Raw genomic sequence first — 11740 nt, 5'->3', positions numbered from 1 at the left:
TCGACAAAGAGTCTTCCGTACGATTGTCATTGAAGGCTAGATACAGAAGGCAATGAATGGAATAAAATTTGATGAATTCACTCTCAAGTCTTTGACGTTGGCTTTCCCCTTCATTTTCTATTCTTTAAGAAAAATTTCCATTCTTGTTGGGGCTTCCAAGCTGGAAGGTATATCCAAAAGTCTAGGTTAAGTCTACTAACAATCCAGTGATCACTAGTGACCACTGTTGACCACTACCACAGACGAGGTATACGAGTAGACCTCAATGTATTTTTTCGACCCATATTTCTGGGTCTCGAAACCCCATAACCATTTTCATATCACTCGTAACATTACGAACAGATTTAGAAATGAATTTCAATCCTTGATAACATGAGATACACTCTTCCAAAGTGAGACAAAATGTTAAAAAGATCATGCATCAAATTGTAAGGGGATTCTCGTGAGAAGGCTTTAATCTTCGTAATGGATTCAATGGGTCGATGATCAACAATGACTAGCTTATGGTCACTGGTGGTCAACAGTGAAGTGGACATCAAGGTCAGCGGTCCAGTGAAGACCCAGAAATGGTCAAGAAGTGGGACCAATCGAAATAGCGTTGTTCTCTAGACCAAGCGCTTCTTAACTCTTCACGTTGACACTGTCTCCCCACTCTTTGACTTCCCCACTCGAAGACTACCGCTGGACAAATTCTTCAGTACCCCTGGAGCATCCAGGGGGATCGGGTCTCGCGGGCCTAAGTCAGGCCATTCGTGGAGCGCTGACCACTGGGGACCAGGAGTGACCAGGACTGACCAGGACTGACCAGGACTGACCAGGACTGACCAGGACTGACCAGAACTGACCACTACTGACCAGTACAGATCCGACTACTGACCACTACTGACCACTACTGACCACTACTGACCACTACTGACCAGTGCCGGACGGTGATGACCAACGGTAAGAACTGTTTAAAGCTTCTCTCCCCTCTTCTATTCTCTCGTTTGATACCAATTTCGTTTAAATGAACTGATTTTGCCTCGCTTACCTAACTGACGTTGCTATAATATGAATATTTTCTTACTTTACAGATGGCCCAGTGGTAACTATCCTATGTACTGACAACATGTAGTAAGTCCACTCCACTTATTATTTATTTTATTATTTTTATTTGTTTGTTTGATGTGAATTCAATTTTATTTATCTATCTGATTTTATTTGGTTATTATGAATGTTCCTTCTCTCTGTTTCTACTTTCACATTGTTTGTCGAATTTATGTTATTGCTTTGATATGTATAATACTGCAGGATATAATAATGTAATATTGTTTCAATCATATACTGTATTTGTTTCTACATAATTTCAGGTATTTTTATTCCACTGATTAGAATAAGATTTTTGTGGTTACGTTCTTGCTCGAATTCTCGTAATATTCTGCGGTGGTACTTTGTCTGATTCTTTCATTTCGTTTGATTGTTTGGCATTGATTCAATTTGGTGTCTCGATCCATGTTTCTTTCATTACAACGAATGTTCGTTTTGATATGTATAACATGGTGTCGATGCATATACCATATTTGTTTCGATGACACTGATTAATTTTAGATTTCTATTTTTACGTTCTTGCTCGAATTCTCGTAATATTCTGCGGTGGTACTTTGTCTGATTCTTTCATTTCATTCGATTGTTTGGCATTGATTCAATTTGGTATCTCGATCCATGTTTCTTTCATTACAACGAATGTTCGTTCTGATATGTATAACATGGTGTCGATGCATATACCATATTTGTTTCGATGACACTGATTAATATAACATTTTTATTTTTATGTTTCAGCTTAAATTCTTGTGATATTTTGCTCAATTTCCTTCCACATGTCACTAATATAAATATTAGTTTTGATTTCAGTTTTTTAGATTAATCGCAAGGACATCGAGGGAGTACACCACAACCGCCGAGGGACTTTTAATTCCAAGTTGATTAGTCTTAAGCTTCGTCGCGAGTATTAAAATTAACGTCGAAGATTTCTTTATTATACGTATCACCGCGCTTTACCAAGCAATTATTAAACAAGTAGCTTCTTCTCTCGTTATCCCGTTTCTTGCTTCGATCACCGCTGTTTCATCGATTGAAACATGTGATCGGCCGTGTATCTGGTCCGAAAGATCTAATCGCCTTCCCTTGGTAAGCTTGATTGAGGGAAAACGGCACTTCGCTGGAAGGTGTGGAGTTTCCGTATTCTGCGGAAACGCATACCTTCCAGCGGAAGTCGACTCTGTCTCAGGTACTCTCTCTTTGTCAGACAGCCTAAGTCGGGTCCTTCGGGCTCCCGGCGGGTTGCGTTGGAGAAATGGAGACCTCGATTCGGAGTTGCAGTTCTCTGTTTTCTTGTTGAGATCGAGTTAGCAAGGGCAGTAGGTTCGATCCTCGGATCCGCTGCACGGTTCAGCGTCGCGTCGCGTCGCGTATCCCACGATTTAGCTTCATCCCTCTTTTTAACCACATAATTGCTTGGTACAACTAACATCCAAGGAACTTTGTTTCCTTCTATCGTCCGAATTTTAGCTTCAACTTGACTAGACTTGAGCTTCGACGTTAATTTTAAGCCCCTATTGCATGCGTCTCCCAATTTTGCCAAGTAATTATTTAACAAGTAGCTTCTCTCGACTCGTTCTCTCGTTTCTTGCTTCGGTCACCGCTGTTTCGTCGAACGAAACATGTGATCGGCCGTCCAGTTTGTCCGAAAGATCTAGTCGCCTGCCAATGATAGATCGATTTCTAGAAATAGAAATCAATCTACCAAGGGCAGTGTCGATTCGATCCGAAGATCTGCTGCATGGTTCAGCATCGCGTCGCGTCGCGTCTCCAACAATTTAGCTTCACCCCTTTTTAAACAAAATAATTACTTGGTATTTAGACTTAAGCCCCTAGTGTAGCCGCGTGTCCTGCCAAGTAATTATGTAACAAGTAGCTTCTCTTTCACTCGTCTCCCGTCCCCTCCGATCACCACTGCTTCCATGTAGAAAGCAAGTGATCGGCCGATTAGCTGGTCCGAAGGGTCAGTTGCCGTCCTCTAGTGAGACGATCCAAGGGAAAGGGTATTTCGGCCGCAGAGGGGATCAGGGACTGTTCCTGTCTACGGTAGCCCCGACTCAGGATCCCTCTCTCTGTCAGACATCCCGAGTTGGGTCCATTTGGCTCCCAACAGGCTGCTTGGGGGAAATGGGGAACCTGTGTCGGGTGCGTCGATTCCCTTACCCTTCGATCGGACTTGCCAAGAGGCAACGAGCTGGCCCTTTTGACCTCGCTATTCGGTTCGCGTCTCTCGTTCCTTGCACTATTGCATGGTGCATCGCGTCGTATCGCGTCGCGTCGCCCACGATTTAGCTTCGTCCCTCTTTTAAACAAAATAATTACTTGGCATGACTAATCTAGTTTCTAAGGATGTAAAAGGGAGATCGATGGAACTTGGATTCCATCTATCTCCCTTCGGGTCTCCACTCGCAGCAACCTCCACGTGGTGAGACCTGGTAATCGGTGTCACCCATGATAGAAAAGTTATTCTTCGTGGGTGACACCGAGCTAATGGCTGCGAATTTAGAATTGTTTCTTGATATAATAAACGAATTTAGATTTATAGTTAGGCAGGTGTTTGGTTAACCATTATGTTAGGCAGGTTGTTTCTATTCGAAGACAAATTCTTTTGAAAATCCTTTCAACTCTCTTCGTTGGTTGTGCATCTTTCATTGGTTGCACTTTCGTTTCTTTCTTCTTCGACTAACGATCGTTGGTCACGGAAGATCTTTATTAATGGAGGGTGGTTGGGAATCGGTTAGGGCGGGTCTCCATTCGCAGCAACCTCCACGTGGTGAGACCTGGGTAATATTATTTAGCGTTTAATTAATAATCGTATCACTCTTAGCTGGGTAATGCAATTATTAATTAAAAACTAAATAATATTAGCAAATTGGCTGCGATCCGCTTTGCATAGGGCATCATAAATATAGAGCTTCTTCGCTAGATTATTTTTTATTCTCATTGATTCATCAAAGATTCTAGAGTATTGTCAAAGACGAGGTATACGAATAGATCTTTCACCCAATGTATTTTTTCGGCCCATTTTTATGGGGTCTCGAAATCCCATTACCATTTTCGTGTCATTCGCAACGTTATCAACAGATTCAGAAATTAATTTTAATCCCTTCCATAGTCAACTCATATGCATTTACGCAACATTACAGCTGTCTGCTCATCAATAATAATTCAGTGAATAGTTTCTCAACTGACCGCCATCCATGAGAAGAGGACGTTAAAATCACCTCCGAATTTTCAGGTCGGTATGGCAGTCAGATTGGGCTACGAAAGTCCATAAGGTGAAATGTCTATTCGTATACTTCGTCTGTGCCAATACTGATCGCTATTGACAACTGCTGCCCCCACTGATGACCACTGTTAATCACTACTGACCACTATCAACACCTGCTGCCCCACAAATGATCACTGTGAACCACTATTGATAATTGCTGACCATTGCTAACGTAAAGATGATATTTGCATTTATCATTCAATGCATTTTTGTACCACATGGGTCATGGTGGAAGGACGGCTACGGACAAGTCCTCTTACCATCTGCGTGTCACATGCGACATTGCCACTCCATAAGAGAATAAGACCGCAGCGCTAAGGTAACGGCGGGAATTATACTCGAATTTAGCGATCGTCGATTATTTTAACACTAGATTTACGCACGGACATCGACATACACATTTTTATCCAAACCCGTCCTGTTAACAGTTCCTTTTCAATTAGGAATAGGAACTAAAACTCAATCACGATAGTGATTTGCTGTCCGCGAGTCTGGCTCGTGATATTCACGTTTTTAAATCTTCGTCACGAGTCAGACTCGTTAAAGTACGGAAAGGGGTTAAATATAAATTACTAACAAACAATATTACGAGTTCCATAACTGTAAGTACACGATGGTCAGCCGATTTTTCATTAACCCTTCCCAGTCCAAACGATGTAGCGACTAATAATAAGATACAAATTGAATCGTCGTTCGTATCAGAGAATTTTAATAATTTCCGTGTATCTCTCCAACGACAACTCGTAAAACACTACCGAATACAAAACGCCACGCGACTCGAGCGAGCGACTGACCAATATACCTGCGACAATTAAAAGTTCTATCGATCCTATTGGAAAACCCTACAGTATCAGTCAATAGACTCGCGCTAACGAAACAATATTCCATCCCCGAAACGATCGCGATCGCTAATAAAGTACCGCCCACGCGCTTCGCTCGTGGACCGTCCAGCATATATATCGAGAGACTAAAAATCTGAAATCGAGAAACGGTAAACAACCCCTTTCTACGGGGAATGAAGTCGCAGGAAGAATCGTAAAACCCCGTTTGAACGGACGGTTGCTACCCCGACAATGGCACGCTTTGGAACGGTTGGCCCACGCCACCACCGATATCGCTCGAAATATCCAAATATTTTCATTAGAACTCTGCGGTGCCGGCAGGAAGAGGGTGGCCCGTGCGATTTTCACGGTCGTTCGGGGGTCCTTTCACCACGCACCGAGCATTTATTACCGGGAGTGCTCGATGTGCATGCCTTGGAGGAGCCGGTCAATGCCGACAGTGCCGTATAAAGAGCCGGATTACACGGTGTCCATTTCAGGGCGCACAAGGAGCTGGTGTTTGCGGTAAGTCTTCCACGGAGGAAAACCCACGGCCCTCGGTCGCGCACAGCTCGCCAGGGGCATTATCTTCGCTGTTTTGCCGATTCAATTGTGTGGACGAAGAAAGGCGGCGTTTAACAAGAGTTTAATAAAAGGCAAACAGCCGGGGTCGTCCGTTCCAGCGATACGCTCGCTCTTTCCCTCCGTCCTCTGCCCCTTTTCGCCGTCTCTGTTTCTCCAGCCTCTCTCGGTACCCTCGCGGGCTTCCTTCGCTTCTCGTCGTTCCTTCCTCCGTCCCTCCGGTTCTCGAAGGGATTACGCGGCCGGGGCAAAACACGAGGCTTTCCGCAGCCCCAGAGAAGACGAAGAAAGGACGAAACGCGAAAGGGAAGATTCGGGAGAGAAAGGATCGCAGCTGCCACGCACGGGTGGCTCCATCGAAAAACCGATTCCTTCTTTGAGCTCTCGGTCCCGCTCTTTCTCTCGGAAATCCGCGCGGATAGACGCGCTTTCGTTTCCAGCGCGCGCTGATTTTCGTTTCAACGACCACCTCGATCGAGTCGAGAAGACACGTTTTACACGTGCACCGATGTAACTCGTGGACCTTAGACGAGACGAAACACGTGTTTCTTTCGTGCAGAAATTAATTGAAACGGATCCTTCGCGACGATTCGAAACCAACGTTCGTTATTCAACAATATCTCTGCACTTTAATTTGGGTTAAAAACGACCGAGTCGTATCGAAAACAAGCGTTTTTGGAGCTTTGGGCGCGCCAATGTTATATCTCGAAGATGAAACTGCTATATTGTTTTTTACTAAACACGTGTTTCCTCGATATAAAAATTAATGAAAGTCAAACAGATCCTTCGCGACGATTCGATACCGACGTTTGTTATTCGACGATTTAATTCGATAAAAGTTTAAATCTATAACGCGAAGTTGTTGCGAAAATTTCTGCGGTATTAGTCCGAGAATCACGTCGAAAAAGAAAGACGGGAACCGCGGTTTGCCCCGCGGTGACGCTCCCGTAACGCAGATTATTCTATTACACGTTACGCAAACAGAAAGCAGAAGCGGACGACGCGAACCGCTGCGCTTTCTGCGTCTCTGCTCCGCGATGTTGTTTGGTCTGAAAATACGTTATTGTTTCACCGCGATAAAAAATTCAGCGTTTGGATAATTACATCAGAGGTGATCGATCCTGGCCAACCCCGGGGCGGCTTCCCGTCGAGTTACTGGCTTACTTCGACCACCCTTTCCTCCGCAAAACAGATGTTTACGCGGCAAACGTAATATTGCGCTCGACGAAAGAACGATCGTCTGCTGGAAAAAGTCGCGCAAGGAATCCCCGGGAGCTGTGTGTGTCCGATGCGACAAAAATCCCTCTCCTTTCCTCGTTAATTGTCGTCGATTTATAAATACTTCGTTTGAAAAATTCAGAAGGGATACAAAAAATATTTTTTACTGTTCTTAACCCCTTAACGTTCATGCCCGAGTCTGACTGCTTTGAAAAACGATATTTGTTTAATCCAACGGTTTAAGGGATGATAATATTTGTTTTCCTTCAAATTATACATTAGATACAACATTGTAATTAACAAAAACTGCATTTTTAGAAACAAATTCAGTAAAGAAAACTGGCCATTCTTGGTTAACCTGAAAAATATGAGCGTTAAGGGGTTAAACCTTTACAATCACGAGTCTACTTGTCGTCAAGTTTTATGTATATTAAAATCAACATATTTTTATATTCACGAGGTATTTCTTGTACGAATAAATTAAATATCATGCGTTTAAAAAATTATTTGGAATCTGTTTCGAATGAAAACCTTCCTCGAGAGTCGCCCTTTAAAAAAGGGGTTGTACCAGTGGAATTCTCAGTTCCTTCCAAACGTAACAGAATCAATTTGGAGTCAATATGACCTAGCAATACCAATTGCAATTTTTGACGGGATTTCTAAAAATAAAAAAATATTCTTTACCCCCCAGAAAAATGTATTCGTATATTTCTTAAATTCAATTTACGTTATCATAAAGGGTTAAAATTTATTTCGATATCCTGTGATTTTTTCTAATCATCCTGACTAATATCAGAAGACTTATTTACAAAATTTCTGACGTTGTCTGCATAAATTCTGCGTAAACGGAACCCGTGTTTAACACATTGACTACACAACTTTTCACCAAGGAGTTAAAAAAATTAATTTTCAAGCTTGAATGTCAAAGAAAATAAAGCTAGGTAGGGCCCTTGAATTTTAATGAGTCTGTGAAAATAAATTCAATAACAAATGATAGGTATGTTAGTTTCCAGTTGTCTATAAACAAAATTTAATTTCCCTTTTAATTTGAGGAGTTTGGTCTAGCAGTCAACGTGTTAAAATCGATGATTCTCAAAAATCAGAAAGCCAGAGATTTTTAAGTGCATACGTGATTAAGTGGCAGAGACGCGAGGAGTAAGCGAACTGTGGCGATTGAAAGGGACTCCGCGAGAATGTTGTTTCTTCGACGCGAAGTTTCGCGGGGGCATTTAGGGCTGGGAAAAAAATAAGGGTAATCCAACACTACATGGAAACCACATTGCGCTTTGCCAAGCGCAAGTCGTAGAATCAACAAATCCGCCGGGATTAGATAATATCCCCCGGGATTGGTGGCCCTTCGTTTATCCTCCGCCGAATACTGAAGGGCCTGCCTTGTTGTCCCATCGGGTTATTGGTATCACTTAACGAAATCCGCGCCGAAATAGCTTTAAAAGCCCTGGCTCGCTCGTCGCGAGATTCAAATCGATTTTTCAAACCATTACCGGGAACTGTAAGCAGCCAGAAAGCTACCCCTCTGATGAGAAGAAACCGTCATCCGACGCGGATTTTATTCAAACTTTTCCATGGTAATTCTAGAGCCATGAACACATATCCTCTTTTGTTAACACTCGTCATTTATAAAAATATTTCACGTTTAATTTATGGATGTTACAATATATCTCTCGAATCTTGACCATTCGAATGTCTTCGTTGTTTCAAGCAATACGTAAAAATGTTATTTACAAAACTTGTAATGTTTAAGTTACTTAAAAGATGACTTAAAGTCTGGTCTACCACTTGGTCTTGATCCGATGCAACATCTGACGACCTCTAACAATCACTGCTGACCACTACTGACCACTGTTAACTACTACTGATCATAGATAATCACTACTCACCACTTTTGACAACTGTTGCCCCACTGGTGACTCCTGTTAACCACTATTGACTTTGCAAGATAGATATTATAACAAGTGCCCTATTGAACTGTTGAATATTAACATCCCCAGACAGAGAAAACTAGTATCAACGTGTTACGAAACAAAATGGCACATAAAACGACGATGGAGTAAATTCTATATAAAATCGACACTATTTAATATTCTTGCAAAGAAACTCTTTTCCACTCCCATCCAATTCCTCCATAAACAATACAAAAATGTAACAAAGGATCCTCAATTTCCCTCCAAATTGCACCCTCAACCGGGAACGCGCGAAACGCACCAATTACAATCGGGCACGTAGCTCGTTTAGTTTCTCAAACAAACCTCAAGAAGCTATTTTGTTTTTTTTGTTTTAAACTGATCTTCATTCAACGAAAGTAAACTATCGGCTTTTTTACAAAGAACATAGTAGTAACATAAAAACATGGCGTACAATGAATTCGTAGGACACAAGCTGTTCGCAAAAAAAAAGAAAGGAACGGGCCACAAAGCATCCACGCGTTACGATACACATTCGACAAGATCGGAGTTGATTTTCCCGCCGGTATAAGGCCATCAGCGGGGTTTTTTTCATCCATTTTCTCCTCCCGTTCCACCCCCTTTTGGTCCACCCGACGAACCCTCCCCCAAACGGGTGGCACTCGTTATTCCTTTTCTTTTCGTGACGCGTCCACACACACACGAGCTCGTGTTGTTGTTGTGCGCGCGTGTTTTTTTTTTTTCTCTCGTTCGAGCGAGCTACTAAAAAGGAATAGGTGAAAACTGTTAATTGGTTCCGCGGTGAAAATACGACGGCGTGGCCGGCGGGCGGCCGGCGTCCCGGCGTTCGGCGTCGATACATTTTAAAGCGCGCGTATACGCGCACAGGACGACGACGATGTCCTGCTGGACGCGTGTGTGCACGGACACGAGCGTCAAGGCGTGTATCGTGCCAGCATGTCCGGTCCAATTATGGAAAATTAATTGGCGATCAGTGACTCGGGGCGATGGAAACATAGTTCCGCGTCGATTAAACTTCCTTTGTGATTCCGATCAGCCTTTGACAACGGTGTAATAATTAAAGTAATTAACGTACGAGCCAATAAATTCGCGATCGTCGCGCGTCGTCTCTCGCGATAAACAATTACGCGTAGGGGGCGCGTATCCAAAACGAGGAATTTCTTGCAGACTTGACAAAAAAAAAAATGTTTTCTTCGTGTCGAAATCACTGCACGCTGATTTAATGATTCGAAGCGATTAAAAATATTTTCTGTTATTTGCATAGAAATGTAAAAGTGCCCAAGAAAGGACCACTGACTTTGAAAAGCAGAACTTCGGACATTGAATTAGTTTTAGAAATTAAAATATGTACGTGAGTACGCCATCGAAGATAGAAGTAACATTTTTGAAAGTCGCAGCGAGTTAACTAGTTTTAATAAGAAGAAGTTCTTCGAAGGATTTTGATACGTGCTGTAAATATAGTTAATATCCTTGTTTTTTTTTTGACGGAAACTACGTTGCGTTAATGGATTTTGATAAAACAACCGTGCCCCGTCCGCGTGGTCATTTTGATTTTACAGACGTTTCTTTGATGAAAGCAGAGAGAATACCTGCCTTGACCCAAGAAAGGCTAATATTTACATCCCATAACCAACCGAGCTAACCCTCGTGGAACTCGGCACGGTGTTGCGGACTTCCTCGGATAGATAATGATTTTTTTCCGCAGCATTCGGCGTCTTTTGACTATAGTTTCGAAGCCCATCGCAGCCACACGATTTTCGAGGTAGAAACAATATTTACGGTATACGTTAAAAAAGGCAGGGGGTTTCGTCGCGCGACTATAACGTCTGAATTATGTTTGCGGTGCTTTGCTAATGTTCACGCTTTACGGATTTCTTTGACTTGTTCCGCGATAGTTTCACCGTTTTATTACGGTTTCGTTTCCTTCTGTTGTTCGTTTTCTAATCCCTTTTAATCTCCTCGGTACAAAAATTTATCAGCGTCTAATATTTCCTTTACAAAGAAAAATCAATAACGTACATTGTACAGAATGCTATGCAAAATACAAATGTATCTTATAGAAGCATAATTTCTCTTTAAATTCACATTAGAAAAATGTACGAGCTGATTCGAAGTACCAATAATGACTCGAAGACTACCATTTACATATTCTAGTTTAAATTACAAAAAACAATATTACTATCGTCATTAACAGTTCTCGATAAAATGGCTAGCAACGCGATGCACCTTGTGTACTTTGACAACTGTAGTATTCAAATTTAATAACACGTGTGTGTTCACAACATTAATCAATCGATGCATTAGTTTATCGAATGAAACGCTTTAAGGCACTGTTTGTTATTGCAATAAAATCATCTATCGATATTCCAATTCGACCAATAACAATCTCATTTTGGTAATACGGTGGCATTGGCCATTATTGTTTACAGTACGCAACTTCATAATTGTATTATTATACTATTATAATAATAAGTCGTCCGTAAAATAATATCGATTGTAAACCTGTGGTTTGACTAGTGCGAAAGGGAGGTACGAAAATATAATATTCCACTGGTTATCTTCTATAAGTTTCACTTTTTTTAGAAGATATTTTCACAGTGCAACGAAGCTTCAAACATAAAAAGTGCAAAGCATCGAAAGCTTTCTTTGTAAATATAACGTAGTAAGTTCGTTTGTAAAAGTGGGTTCACGTATGTACGAATTAAAACATATAAATTGATTTATTGTTGTGTAAATATATGACCGTGAAAACGAAGCGATATTTTTACAGAAATGCCCTTCTAAAATTAGTTTTGATTCCTCTTTCGATCATTGGAAAATTATTTTAT

The sequence above is a fragment of the Colletes latitarsis genome, chromosome 1 (genome assembly GCF_051014445.1).
Source record: "Colletes latitarsis isolate SP2378_abdomen chromosome 1, iyColLati1, whole genome shotgun sequence".
Taxonomy (NCBI): Eukaryota; Metazoa; Arthropoda; class Insecta; order Hymenoptera; family Colletidae; genus Colletes; species Colletes latitarsis.
The sequence above is the reverse complement of the archived record's forward strand: the minus strand, read 5'-3'. Positions refer to the sequence as shown.